The 15761-nt window shown below is 32.7% G+C and overlaps 1 long non-coding RNA gene across 1 annotated transcript; it reads right to left on the reverse strand.

Annotated features, from left to right (window-relative positions):
- Positions 1 to 932: 932 nt before the first annotated feature.
- On the reverse strand, positions 933 to 3290 carry LOC128162761 (uncharacterized). Its single transcript, XR_008240704.1, has 3 exons — positions 1934 to 3290; positions 1622 to 1818; positions 933 to 1413 (listed from the first exon to the last, which is right to left on the reverse strand). It is a non-coding gene; the product is annotated as an uncharacterized LOC128162761 (long non-coding RNA).
- Positions 3291 to 15761: the final 12471 nt, after the last annotated feature.

A 15761-nucleotide genomic window follows, 5' to 3' on the forward strand; every position in this document is an offset into this window, starting at 1 on the left:
AATGAAGGTGTACCATTTTTTGTTGGATTTGACAGCCTTACCATGTTTACTGGAAAATGAAAGGTTTCAATTTTTGAAATATTTGCAAAAAGGTAATTATTGGTTTCATAAACAATGTTCTAGGTTATCTCAGATTAACATTGATGTTTTGTGCAGGTGAAAACATTTATATTCATTTTATTAGCCATGCATTTATAATTTCGTTTTTATCTTAATTTAATTTGTAAAGGGAATTAAGAGTAATTTGCTCAATGCATGCAGGTCTTAAGTTATTTGTAGAGGTAAAAGTGGAAAGAGATTTAACAAGTTTTATTGCAAAGAATTTCACAATGAATACAAAGTTAGAAATGCTTACAATGGTAATGTAAAACATTATTTGACACTGAAAAAAGAAATGAAAAAAAATAAACAAGTAGAGGTTCTTTAGGATGAAGGAAAACATATTTTCTTCAATAAAAAAATGTAGTTAAGTGTGATAAATATTACAAAAATCTGTTTGCTGGCCTAGAAAATTAAATATGAAATTTAATGGTGCTGGAGATTGGTTTCAACATGTAATAAGATAAAAAAAAAAAAACAAACTAAAAACCAACACATGTACATCAGGTATGAATTAAATACAATCACAATCCAATCTGCAAGATGTTAATAACCATAACAATATTTCTTTAATAGTAATCATGTCACAAAATTGTTCATCGATAACAATAATGGACAAACAAGTGTATCAAAAAATTGCAGATAAGGTTTAACCATGTCTTAATTTGTAACAAATGGAAAATGTTTGCATAATTCATATAATATACATGTACACACAACATGCAATATTGCTGCACAACAAAAGCTTAAATGTTCTTTCACATTTTGAATATATTTTTGTTTAAATCCTTTACGATAAAAATAAAAAAAAAATGTTTTTTTCTGAAAATTGGAATGATATTTGTTTTAAACATATATAAAAAGGAGGGAGAGTGTATACTTCGAAAACATTTTTTTTTCCTCAGAATTTTACATAACTATTGGGAATAATTAATTTTCAGAAGTATACAAAAAATTTTGAGTTGATAAATAGAGCTGAAATTACAGTATGAAATCCATCTCCTTCTCATTTGAGATTGGTGTTGTGGTTGTTGTCAGTAAATGCAATGTTCAGACTGAGAATTTCAGATCCTTGTTGTGTGGTAATAATGTTAATTGGGATTTTACTCCAAGAGATAATCTTTTGGTTCATTGAAGGAGAGACTGGAGGCATGGTTGTCACTTTCTGATAATGTTGTTTCATTACTGATTATAGTTGAACTGTAATGTCCCTGTAGTTTGAATTCAGTGATTGTTCTTTAATGGCCCTATTGCAATTGTAGACCTAAGTGCTTCCATGTGTCCACTAATTTGAATTTGAAGTGGTTATATTTTCTGCAAAGAAAGAAAATTGCAAATATATATTAAAAAATGTCAGATTGACTTTCTTTATCAGTGTATCTTTTAAAAATATGGTAGTTAAGTGTGACAAAAACAATTTAAATTTGAAAATGACAATTATAATATTGTTGTAATTTGCAATACATATATACATTCATGTAGTCAATGAACAAATAATTGACCTAAACAATAGTGTTCCTACTTGAATTAAGAGTTCCATATCTTGCAACTCATTCAACAGACAATGGGAGATTTTGATTTGAATTCCCTATCTGTTGTTCTTGTTCTGCAAGTTCTGTCTAAAGAGTGACATCAATGTACATGGGTTATCTTCTTGAAGAGTTATTGATCTAATAAATGTGTTGTTCCATTAACCGTAACAGTTTTTGAGGCTTCATTCTAAAATAAACAAATGGAGAAATTCAGATGTACATGAATAAAATACCAACATGTTGTAAATGTATGTTGTTTTCTACTATCAATGTCATAGATTGAGATTTTACTATAGTCTTACTTTGATTATTTGTCTCTTAACAGAGAAAATGGATCTCCATGGAGAAGTCTTTGTTTCAGAAACCTTCTTTATTGGTGATGTGGGCATGATCATTTAAACTGCAGATTCCTCTATGGCATTTGGTACATCTATTCTTGCCTTCACCCATTCTTGTTGTTTTTGGCGATGTGTTCCTTTTGTAAACACTTTGACAGTTATACCATTCGAGTATGGTACATGTATAGCTCGAGGTTTTTTCCTCCTTGAGGTCAAGAATGCTTTTGAATGGCATTCTACAAAGAAATAACAATATTGTCACTGTTCAACTTTGAAACAAAGTCAGAAGAGATAGAGAATAGCTTTTGATGGCACAAAAAATATTATATTGATAATACAGTTTATCTCACAAAATTAACAGGGAATAAAGTGTTTCTTTTGCAGATGTATATTTTTTTGAATTAACTAATATACACCTGATTGTAACTCAGATTTTTCATATTAATGGAATAACTGAAATTTAAATTTATGTCAAGTTCAAGTCTGATTCGGTATGAAAAATTATTTCTAGACCCTAAGAGGAATGTTATATTGACAACTGAGTTTATGTTACATTGACGACTGAAAAAATGCTTAAATATCATCATGATAATTTCAAGGTTTTTTGTTTTTGTTTTTATTCAACTTCATCAGTATGATCATCATGATATGGCAAATAAGCCACAATTGGCTTGTGGTCAGAGTAATATGACTCCAATGTTGCACTTGATATTTGAGAAGGACACATCATATTGGTATAAATGTGGTCCAAACATGAGTCATAATCACTTGTAACAGAGTGAACAACCTGGCTTACTTTATGGTCTATGAGAAATTCTGATAAACAAGTCTGTGTAAAAAAGTCAACATTTACATCTCCCATAATAACAAAATGATGTTCTGTTCCAAGCAATTCAAACAAATTCTGAAGGTACTGACACAAATACCCCTGTAAAGCTTTTTGAGGAGAGCAATAAAAGAAGACAAGTTGCAATATTCTTTCCCGGTGAATTATATGACAAAGCACTGTTTCAGTTGCCATAATATGGAGTCTTCTTATATTCTGGAAAGGGATCTTTGAATAAATAACTATTCCGTGATATGGCCTTCCACTTATGTATTTCTCATCATCAAATCTAAAGGTGCTATATCCTTGTAATTCATAACATGTAGCATCATCTGATGGTTTTAGTCTGCTTTCGGCTATAGCAATGATATCAGCTGATATCAAGTTTTTCTCCAACTTCATATCATTGATATGCAAATGCAGTGATCTGCAATTATGATACAGTAGTTTTAAATCCTCGTTCAGATTTTGTAAAAGTGGCAAACATGAGTGTAGAGTAGCCCTCCGAGTACAAACGATCCATTTCATCAGCAACACTCTTTGATACAGAAATCTTACTTTCATTTAGTTCTAATAAAAACACATCTTCTAATTTTCTAACTCGGCTTAAACCTACATAATGCATGTGTTCTTGCTTCCTTTTTCCAAAATGCAAAACGGCTTTATTCATGGTTGACCCCTGAGATTTGTGTATGGTTTTAGCACAGGCTAAACGCAAAGGAAACTGTCTTCTGATCACATATGCAGAGCGAAACATGCCTACATTAAAATTTCTTGTAATTTCTAAGACAGGAGTCCAAGATTTACTGCAATATGGAGCAAAAAGGTGTGCATACTTTGTACGTGCTTTTGAACCAACAGCTTCATTTTCAAATGCAACCCAAATAATACTGCACCTCTGTGAATTTTCCACTCGAAAGTCTAATTTTTTAACCAAACATGTTGTTCCATTAGTGAGACCATCCTCGACATCGATATTGATACAAATTTCAGCCGGCATATCTTCAACTATTAGCAAATTTTTGAATAACCCCATTGTTTTTGATGGATCATCAGAAACTTTTGACAAAATTTTCTGTTTAATGTCTTTAGTTACATCTCCACTAACAGTATCTATGGCTGAAATTGTACATTTTTTAATGGTTTCTGCATTTGTGTATGCTAGCATGTTATGCTCATCTACTTGTGCATTAATAGTGTACAAGTAAGGCAAAGAAGATGGGATGGAATCAAGTGACTTTAACCTTGTTATCAGAGTGGCAATATCAGCAGAAGAATGCAATCCCTTGCGCATTCTATTGAGTAGTTCAGCAAAACTTTTATTATCCTTTTGACGCATGATATCTGTCAATTAAAATACCCTGAAATGGTCTTGCCAAAGATTTGCTGCCAAAGGTCCATAATCATCTACCAAATTCTGAAAGATCCACCCATCAAATACCGGTTTCAACTGAAACAAATCTCCAATAGCAATAATGCTTACTCCACCAAATGGTTTCTCTGTAGAAAATATTTCTTGAAGTCTTAGATTTATGTAATTGAAAAGTTTGTTTCCAACCATGGATATTTCATTAATGAAAATAACTTTCAAACTACGGAATTTGACTCTGAAGGAATCTAACTGCTTCATATCTAATGGTTTGTACTTCAAAGATTGATTTGCAGGAATACAGAAAAAAGAATGAATTGTTTGTCCACCTATATTGTAAGCTGCCTTTCCTGTTGGGCCATACAAAAGAGTTTTCACATCATCTGGATTTTCGTGGATTTTTTTTGCAAAATACCTTGTCACAGCCTGGTAAATAGCAGTAGTTACAATGCTTTTTCCAACACCTGCTCCACCAGTCAAGAAACAGTAAATTGGTCCTTCATTCATCTTCATTTTATGTAAAACATGATAGAAAAATATTTTCTGTTTTTCATTCAAAGTTCTGACCAAATTCATATAATCATTATGACTAAGTGAGTTCACAGGTGTATCACAAATGCTGATTTGTTTCCTTGTTATGCCTAAATCAAGGCCAATGTCATAGTCGAGACCAATATCTTTTGGGTTGAAACACCCATGAAATATGTTTTCATCATCTGTTTTTTCATATTGGTCAACTTCTTCATTGTGCTGCACTTCTGCTGCAATCACGTGGAATTCTTCATCACAATCTGTCATATTCTTTTCAACAATGTCAATAATGCCTTCATCTACCTCATATTTAAGTTTATTGGCATTTATGATTTCAACTTTTCTTTTGTAGTGTTCCTCATATGTTCCACAGTTTCCTTGCAAATCCTTTGTCTCATTTCTCCAAGGGTAAAACAACATAAGTTGTTCTCTATAAAAGTTCTCAGGATCTTGGTCTTTGTTAAATCTTACATATCGAATTATTTTATTTGTCTTGCGTTTCCTAAGAATTGTTCCATTTCTCATGTGATACTCCATTTGCAATGAATCTACAGTTTCATCCTGTTCTGCAAGCATGTCCTCGTCTTCTTCATTTCTTTCATCCTCCGGTAAATCACCATCTTTGTCCTGATTACCTTCATTTTTTTTCTCTGAAATAACATCGAATTGTGACACAAAATCAGCCAAACAGATATTTTTTAAAGCATTTGGTCGTCTCTGGTAACGTTTCAAAGCATTATCTGACTGTATATCTGTTGAACTCTCGGGTAGTTCTGACAGAACATCCAATGGTTTTAAAAGGAATGTTCTGTTTTCATCATGATTGGTGTTAATAAATGCGAATGACCTAGTGCTAACACGCAGTGGTAACTGTAATATCAAATATGCTGCCTCCTGAGCTGATACTTCTACATGACTCAAAAATTTGTTCCCTATATGTCTCACTTGCTGCTTCAAAGTTTTATTTCCTTGCCTTGCTTCTTTACAAGCTTCATACATCAAGTTCGACATTCCTCTTTGCGATTTTGAAATATATGAAACAATGTAAGCAGCACAGGCATATGCGTCAAGAATGAACTGAACATCAATGTTTGCTTGCCAACATTTCAATATCATTTCATTGTAAGAATTGACTCTGATTTCAGATACATCTCTTTTTAGGAAAACCTTTGGTGATTTCAATGAAGATCTCAGAGCCATTATGTACATTTCCTCTGAAATTTCAAGTTTACAAAGAAATTCTGAAAAAGACATGTCAAAGCCAGTTTTCATTTCATTCAAAAGAGAAGCAATTCTTTCATATTCATCAACAATTTTTGGATATTTTTCCTTTTCAGCATCCTGTAATGGTTCAAGAATTTGTGTTCTTGACATAGGAGGTAGGGGGAAATTGAACCGGCAAATATTTTTCCCCTTCTTTCTACATGTGCGAGCATGTCTATGAGTTTGGTAATTGATGAGATCTGGGATATCATTTCTCTTTTGACATGAAGAATGGGTGTCAATGAAATTCTCCAAATCTTGTTTGTCAGATTTTGCATACAGGGGTGCATTTTCAATCAATAAAAGCATGTGAATGTGAGGGGATCCTCTTTGTTGGAATTCAACCCTATGGAAATGGTCCACAACTCTTCCCAATGGAAAATTTGATGATTTCAAAACATCACTAATGAAAACTTGCACTCTGTGATTGAAAAATCGTGTACATGTTACAGGATCACTTTGTACAAGCTCACACTTCTCTTTCCATGTTAAATTGGCAATTTCTTCATCGGTGTATTCAACATGTTTAACCTGTTGTCCAAGAATTTTGAGAAGAGATGGCCATCTGGTTTCAGCAGCTGATAGAGAACAAAACCAGGTAGGTACACCTAACTGCCTTATCATTGCAAAAACATCCCTTTTCGCACTTTCCCAGTAAGCTAGAGATCCACGCAACTGCCGTAATACACGATAACCCTCATCAAGTCTCACAATATTATCAAAAGCTGATTGATTCAGAACTTGTCCTACTGTAACTTTTTGCCCATTCAGTTGACACTTTCTGATAGCCAAATTTACTCGATCTTGAATTTGCTTGATTTGCAGTTTTTTTAGTTTAAAGAAAATATTTGGAACTGAACAAGCTGCACGTCTGTCAACACTTCTCAATTCCCATTTGCTGATAGTGCTATAATGCACGGGCATTTGCCTGTCTTTGTTCTCGGGACGTTTCTGGCCACAGTAAATACTTGGAAATGCTAAATATTCTGCATTATTGTCTTGATAAAGACCAAGTGGTACCTGACCTTCTCCAGGGGCAAATGAAAAGGTTTTACACAAGGACCTTACATCAACGGGATGAAGCAATGTATCTGTGCTACCAGTTAGCCTGTTTTCAAAATTTGGATCCTCTGTCCACTCATCAGAGTCATCATCATGATTTGCATTGTTTTGATTAGTCAGTTCAGTTTCACTTGATAATGTTTCAATATGTGAATCACTTTCACTATTACCCATATCATACCCTAGCCATTCATGCATTTCTGATTCTATGTTCCAATTTTCATTCATTTTAATCCCTTCTGTCTTAAATAATGAACTGTTTTTCAAAAGCCATTTTAAAGCTTTCAAGCATTTGTTTGGTCTGATTGCTTCATGCAATACAGATTGCTTGAAATTCATCTTTCTTTTCAGCTAAACCTGAACAGTTTCGGAATCTGACAAAGTTCTTGGTAAAGATGTAACTGTAGAATTCACATCTGATGGTACATTGGCAACATTTCCTCTCAAACTTTTCTGACCACCACGAGGTTTCTCTACGATTTGCATAAATGGTATTCTTGGACTTATTAATCTTTCTTCAAGTTCAGTAATGTCAAGCTCAGGGGGTTTCTCTGGGAAACCCATTCCATTGAAGACAGAACAGGATGGAATTTTTTGAGATTTTAGATTTCTATAGCAAGTATTACATACCCATTCTGTATTTTCCACACTTTTGATTCCAAGTAAGCAGTTTTGCAATAAATCTGATGAACCAATGAGGGAAGTGGCTTTATGAACATTTTCCCTAAACCATGTTTGTGTACAGCAACTGCATATATAACAGGGTCCATAACAAACTTTCTTTTGAAAGTTTTGAACAACTTTGTCTATTCTTGCATCAGTAACATCCTTCAAAGTGAAATCATTTTCTGTTTTTCCGTATTCAATGATGATTCGCTATTTACAATATCAAAAGCATGTTCACATCTTTTGCCACTTACTGAGTGAGTAATGTTCAGGTCATCATCTACATCTGTATCCAAATCTAAGGAAGTTTTCTTCCGCTTTTTGGGAACTCCTATTTTGACTCGACAAATCTCATACTGAACTTCTTGTAAAGTTGATGTTGGAGACAATGAAATACATAGTTTTCTCAGAAATGAACACAGATCTTGGAATGATGCTAAAGTACTTAAAACACCTGATCCATTTGGATCACACAAACCATTCAAACCCCGACTATGAGAGTCAAATACTCCATATGTGTCATTTCTTTCATTAAAAGTGATTGCAACTGCAGATGAATGGAAAATTAGGATGGCAAACTGCTTGGAACAAGAAGATGACAACACTGAATTCAAACTTGTTTCTAGCTTCTTCCCAACACCATCAACACTTCAATTGACTGACATGTTTCCATAAAATGTCGATAAAGTTTCAATTGAGAAACTAACGCATTTGAAATTGACAAACTTTGGTAAATCTGAAAACTGTAAAAGTTCTTGATTTGGTCGAAGAAAACCATATTGACACATCTTTTTATACAAAATATCACCTTTCACTAATGTAAAATTCAAATCGTTTCTGTCAATATCTTCAAAGCTTTTCAAACAACTTTGCATTATGAAGACAACACAGTTTGTCATACACTGTTTACCCCTGGATTCATTAGAGAAATAAACATCCCCTTGACTAAAATTAGCTTGAACTACTCTTTTCTGAGAATCATTTGTAGCCATTTTCTTTCAATACTTTAACTGTGTACTATCGAATGGTATTAAATTATTATCCTAATCAATAAATAAGTTGACACAAAATAAGAGAATTAGTCCTGATCTGTAGAGCATACTTGCAACTGTATCGGATTCATTTGGCATGACTACGAAGGGAACTTGAACGTCAGGCAGGCACATATTTTATGTCGATTATTAAATTACGCTTCATATAATATCCCGCAGTTATATTTTTTAAAATAATCGATTAAGCTGTCATTCCTAAAAAATTTAGAATAATTTAGCCAAATGATGAAACAAATGGACACATAAAACTCTACATTACTAGTATCAATTTCTAATTTATAAAAAAAAAACCTAATTATACACCATCTACAAAAATCTTATATTCTTTGAATTTGTAATCAAAATTCAAAACTAATGGACCTTTTTAGAATTATCTAAACAAGGTTTCAAGAAAAGTTCTACAGTGTCAATATTAATTATACAAAATCAAAGTTCTCACTTCTCATAAAGACAACATTGTTGTAAAGCATAATTGATCTACATTTTGAGTCTTTGTCAAAATTCAAGTTGTATGTTTCTCACAATTCACAATTTTTATACCGACTCATTGTTCATAAATGCGTGTCTCAGAATTCTTAGTCGTGTCAAAATACTAATTGAAGTTTCATAATTCTCATGTTAATCTCATAATTCTCATAAAATCTCTCATCAAGGGTATCATCAAATCTCTCATAAAGTCATCAATCTCAAATGTGTGTCAAAATTCTAAGTCGTGTCAAATTTCTCATTGGAGTTCCAGAATTCTCTCATGTATCTCATGATTCTCAAGTCTCTCAATGTTCTCAAATATATATCATAATAAACAATCGTATATAAAATTCTCATTCAAATACTCTCATATTATTTTAGTGTCTAAATGATAACGAATAGATCTGCTTCGACGTACTACTTTTGACAATGGTTTAAAAGCAATTGCACTGTATGTAATCTTCAATCAAATTTACCGCCAAATATATGATTGTATTTACCTTTTCTCGGTCTGATAATTCTTTCTCCGCCTACTTTAATTGTCTTCGTCTTGTTTAAACAGCTCTCAGGTTCGCCCACGTTTAAGATTGTTCTCGCCTTCTCGAAGTAAATATTGTATTATTCCGCGGGTTTGACCTCATCATTTATAAATCAAATATATCAGTAATTAAGTGGTAAATGGTTTATATCTGGCATTTCATTATTAAAAGTGTAAAAGAAATAAAGTTAAACAACAATATGAAAACTTTAAACACCTTCTTTTTAGAACTATATTTCACCGCGGAGATATTTTATGAGACCTTGTACACTAATCATAGAACCCCACTTTGTTTACATCATGATAGAGGTCGCTGTCGAGGTTGCGTTCGATTTCAAGGTAGATCCACGAATTTTAAATCTTAAGTTGCTAATGTGTCCTCTAAGTGAGAAAATGACAAAAAATTGAAAATTATTTCATGTGCAGTATCAAACATATAAACGTTTCTTAAATTAAAACTTTATATCATTGGGCGCGTATATAAAAAGTTACACGTTTTCTCTTGTAAAGTTAATATTAATCGTAATTTTGTCCTACACAATTCGGCGAACGTTGCTCTTATTATCATACATGTATATTCTATCGAAACAATTCTAACTTTCACTTGAATAGAAACTTAAACGGCACCCAATCTCTTCAATTCACAAAAACTTGATTGTAGCAAATATATTTACTATGTCTGGATATTTGTAGTATTGAACGCAACCACGATTGAAACTACCGATAGATGTCGTTGATTGAAAGATCATGGAAAGATCATGAGATCTGAGAAACCCTAATAAGCGCTTGCGCATGCGCTTAGCGCTTAAAAATGACTATTATTATGTAGTTTGTTAATGACAAAATGTTATAAAAATAGCGATGTTGTTCTTGAATTGTATTTTATATTATCATATGTTAAATTTACAGAGATTTATTGGGTTATATTCTAAAATATTTGATGTTATAGGTCACTTGATTAAACTCAGGTGACCTACTGCTATCGTCGTTGTGCGTAACAATTTTACATTTTTAACTTCTTCTTGAAAACTACAAGTCCAAATGTTACCAATTTTTATGTGAATCATCATGTTTTTAGGACACTTTTTCTCGCAGCAAACATTTTTCTTCCATAATTACTAAGAAGTGAATAAAAATGAGTTTGATCCGGAGGCTGAAAACTCGACGAATTAATATATATAATATATACCTGTGTGTATTGTGAAAATAACAAAGAAGTATGAAACGCCTCTGTATTTTAAATATTTGATAAAAAAAAATTCACCCTGAAACAAAAATTAAATCTTTCCCCCGCAGTGATTGTTTCGCAAATAAAAAAACACAATGAACTTCCTCGGTTTCTGTGGGTTTTTTTTTTTTAAATAATTGTTGATATTTATGGTACACTTCATTATCCTTGCATTTAAAACTAATTCTTCTGCGAATGTTAATTGATGGACTGATAAATGAATTTTTAGAGGTCTTCAATTTAAGAGTTGAAAAAATAATGGGATTCGGATATGAATATAAATCGAAACTGAACAAATAGCATTTTTTTCTGCTTTTAAAGCATATACATGTATATCCTCTGGGGTTTATTTGGGGCAGTGGCGTAATTGGTTATGTTTTTTAATGTTTCTACTGACTAGTTGATGTCATTTAGTGTTTGCACAAAGTTTGGGTTTCGTCGTTTTATTTTAATTCCGGGTAAATAAAAGGTAATGTCAAATGAGCTGACAGGAATATTGTGGAAGCAGAAAGTTGTTGCCTACTAGGGACATGGTAGTTGAAAGAACCATCTAGAATTAATGAGTATTTCATTTGTTCATGTATGTGTGTCGCTTTCTTTGAACTCAAAATATTCTCTATCAGTTTAATCTTCTAAGAACAGATGGACAGGAGGTCATCTAAGTTTATGATCTTTGCCCCCCCCCCCCCCCCCCCCCTCTTATTTCAAACATCGTTGAATTTGAAGTTACTGACAAATTCAGTCCGTTTCTTGAAACATTTTCTCTTCAGATGTTATAAGAAGATCTTTTACTCGTGCGTCTGCTTAACGGTCTTTTCCTTTTCCGTTCTTTGCGTTTAGTAAAAAGCACTGATTTGCTCGTTGAAAACTCTTTAACAAAACTAAATGACTGTTTCTTTTTCACAGAAACCTGTTAATTGACCAATGGTAGCATCCCGAGATGTCTTGTTAAAGTCTGAATCATCTGTATGTCGTTCTGGAGAAAGGAAATGAGCCTAAATAATCATCTAAACACAATAGGATCCATTCGGATAATGTCAACGTTACGCATTTCATTACTTGGATCAGGAGTTTCAACAAATGTAAAATGATATATAATGATACACTGGTGGAACATGAATAAAGAAACACTGAATTACAAAGGGATTCGTAAAGGAATTATTTGACTTAAAATGCATTTAAATTATGAGTTGTAAAATGCAAATTCTGCAAACATATGTTCTCAATCATATTATTGCAAAAAAAGCTCAAATATACACATCTTTTTAACGGTGAACTTATTTTGAAGAAAACCTTATTTGTTACATATGTACATGTATAAAGACAAACTATGTGTTAATTTTCCAAGACCGTTTACTTATTGTGATATGAAATACTGTCGTGACATCTCGAATTGAATACATTTTACATTCGTACACTTTAATATATGGTGTTTGTTTCTTATAAAGCTTAAAGTCATTGATTGAAGGCAAACATTATCAAACACTCAATTTTATCCACTATATTGATCTTTACAGCGCCAGGAAATATTTTACTGATGGGCAAGGTCCATAAGGTAAAGAAAAACATTATAATTCAAGATTACAGATATGGGGGATTAAAAATGATAGACTATATGGAATTTGTTTGTGCATTGAAATCTACATGGATAAGAAGACTTATCCACTGTAAAACAAAGTGGGTAAAACTTTTTGAATCAGAATTCGATTAAATATAGAAACCCTATGGGAAAAAGGTTCAGACTTTATTACCAATATTAGCAATAAGATAAGTAACAAGTTTTGGAAAGAAGTTTTATTAGATTGGGTTAAAATTGTTATGTCCTATAGCAAAAATGATATAAAAGTACTTAATGAACATATATGGTTTAATCCTAACATTAAAATTAATAACTAATCAATTTTTATTAAGAATTATTTCAACTGTGGTTATAAATTTATTAAAGATTTGATGACAGAAGAAGACAATTTTGTAACCCTTGAAACTCTTGAAAACTCAAATGTTAAGACCAATTTTCTAGAATATAGGAGTTTGAAAGGAGAAGTTTTTGAAAGATTAAAAGCCTTAAATAATAATAAGGTAGAATATGGACCATTTATTCCAAATTCTCTCAGTATTTTTTTACAAACAAAGCAAAGGATGTAAGGATATGTATTATGTACTCATCGATAACAAAAAAGAATCGATTCGTTCAGTAAAGAAGTGGACAGAAAGTGGATTTGCTTATACAGAAATAGAATGGAATAATATTTTTGAACTCCCATTTAAAACCTCGAAAGAATCCAAATTTCAATGGTTGCAATTCCAGATTTTACATAGAATTTTGCCAACAAATGAGTACCTTTTCAAACTCAATATAATTGATTCGCCAGCCTGTTCTTTCTGTAACCAAGATATAGAAACTATAGAACATTTATTTGTGGATTGTTTTCATGTCAAAGAAATATGGCTCTACTTTGAAGAATGGTTAAGAAGCAAGTTTAATTTTTTAATGACATTTGATAAAAAAAAAAACTATACTTTTTGGTAAATTCAAAAACAGAAATATCTTTAGACTTCAAAACATATTGATTCTTACAGTAAAACAATTTATTTTTGCCACTAAGTATAAGAATGTCCCAAACCTCTGACGCTCATGTTAAAACAAACAGTCACTGATAGAATACATATTGAGAAACTACTGTTGTTGAAGAATTGTAAATTTGCTGAGTATGAAAAGTATTGGCAAACTATTTGCGATTTGTTATAAAATGTGTTTATAATAGCTGCAAGGAAATTGTAAGAAAATAATGACAAAAAAATATTAGTCTTCTTTTATGTATCCTCTTGCATATGTATGAGTTTTTGATAGATAGTGTTCCCCTCTCTTTCTCCACCCTCTTTCACCCCCCCCCCCCCCCCTCAACCTCATAACTAAAAATACTCAAACTTTCATGGGTGATAAAAGCAAGTTTTCAAGATTGTTTGTGCATATATATTTCTGTCTGTCGGTGTATATACACCTGCCTGTACATGTGCTTTTGTATGTGACTGTGTTTATATTATACTTATATTCTAAATCTCAAATGAAGTGAATATGTGATGTGTATGCACTGTAAACTAAATATATAAGAAGATGTAAATTACTTGTACATGAAAGTTTGAAAAAAAAAAATTTACTGATGGTTTAGTCATCTGATTTTGAGAAAGTGGTCATCGAAAATTATTCTCCCCCAACTTGAAGACTTAGTGTTCTTTTTACATCGCTTTCTTGTGGATCAACCCATTTTTTGTTTAAAGCTGGAAATTCAATTTTAATAACCGGGTTTTTCAAAGAAAAAATCCAGTTTAAAATGGTGAAAATGGCGGCGGTCGGGCGGACGGCTACCAAAAGGGTACCCTTATGGTACGAATAACTTCTCCTACATATTTCAAGATATTGCTAGGATATTGATTTCTAAAAATTTATGAAAAAAATACCAGCTGTTGAATTTAGTCATTTTTTGGCAAAATATTGTGTAAAGGGTACCCTTATTGTGTCGATAAGTCCTATAATTTTCAAGATAGGAAATTGCTCTTTTGAAGAGCAATTGTACATATATCAGAAGTGTGCATCTTGCTAGGATTTTGATTTCTGATTATTCATGAAGTAAACCAGGAGTTGAACCTAGTAAAGTTTAGACATTACTTAAAACCAAATTGGGAAGACAGCGGTCTCGACCAAGCTCACTATGACATGAGAGATGCCCGCCGATCATGGAAAGCTGACGGGTCACCGAGATCAAGAGATGCAACCCCTTTTTTTTAAACTATAAGAAAGCAAAGCGAAACTTTCGAAGATTACACCAACAGACGGCAAAACAATGGCAGCAGTACGTATTTGACGATATCGACAAGGCAACAGAAATGGACCTAGGAACGTTCTACAAGACGGCATGGAAAAACATGAAACGATCCTCATCCAAACTCCCTAGTTCATTATCATATAAAGGCAAGTCCGCAAACAACAAACCTGACATGTGTAACTTGTGGAAAAACTATTACTCAAAACTAGTACACGAAAATCTAGAGTCAATTCTGAACTCTTTAAAATATCTCAGGTGTTGGCCAAGGTAGGGTGCTCAGTGCCTTTATGTTTCTTGTTTATATTAATGACCTGTTGTATGAACTATGTACATCTACCAATGGTATACTGATGGACAGTTTGCATATTCCAGGGATTCTGCTTGCCGATGATACAGCGCTAATAAGCAACTCGCCTCGATCTCTTCAGGAATCATTATATGTTGTTGAATTATATGCTTACAAATGGAGATTACATTACAATCCAAATAAAAGTGTCTCTATTGTTTTCAACAAACGGTCAAATATTTCATTGAAACTTGATGTTCAACTCTTTGACAATGTGATACCCAATTGCAATGATGTTATTTATGCTGGCTGTTTATTGCAGGCTAATCTGAAAAGTGATAGACTTCTAGAACGAGCTTGCAAAAATGCAAGAAGTAAAATTCATTCACTCCATCCTGTTGGCGTTAATAATTCCCAAATCAACCCAGCTGTGTCAGCCAAAATTTGGAAAAGAATTGTTCTTCCTTCTTCTCTTTATTCATGTGAACTTTGGACTGATATCACAAATAAGGACCTGGAATACACCCAACGACATTTTTTCAAGAATTGTGCAAGGACTCTCGAAATGCTCACCTTCTCTATCTTGTACATCAAACCTGGGCCTGTGGTCAGTAAAAGGATATATAGACAAATGCCGCCTTCTTTTTCTCGGTAGACTAATGAGAGCGGACAAAACCAC

The sequence above is a fragment of the Crassostrea angulata genome, chromosome 1 (assembly GCF_025612915.1).
Source record: "Crassostrea angulata isolate pt1a10 chromosome 1, ASM2561291v2, whole genome shotgun sequence".
Lineage (NCBI taxonomy): Eukaryota > Metazoa > Mollusca > Bivalvia > Ostreida > Ostreidae > Magallana > Magallana angulata.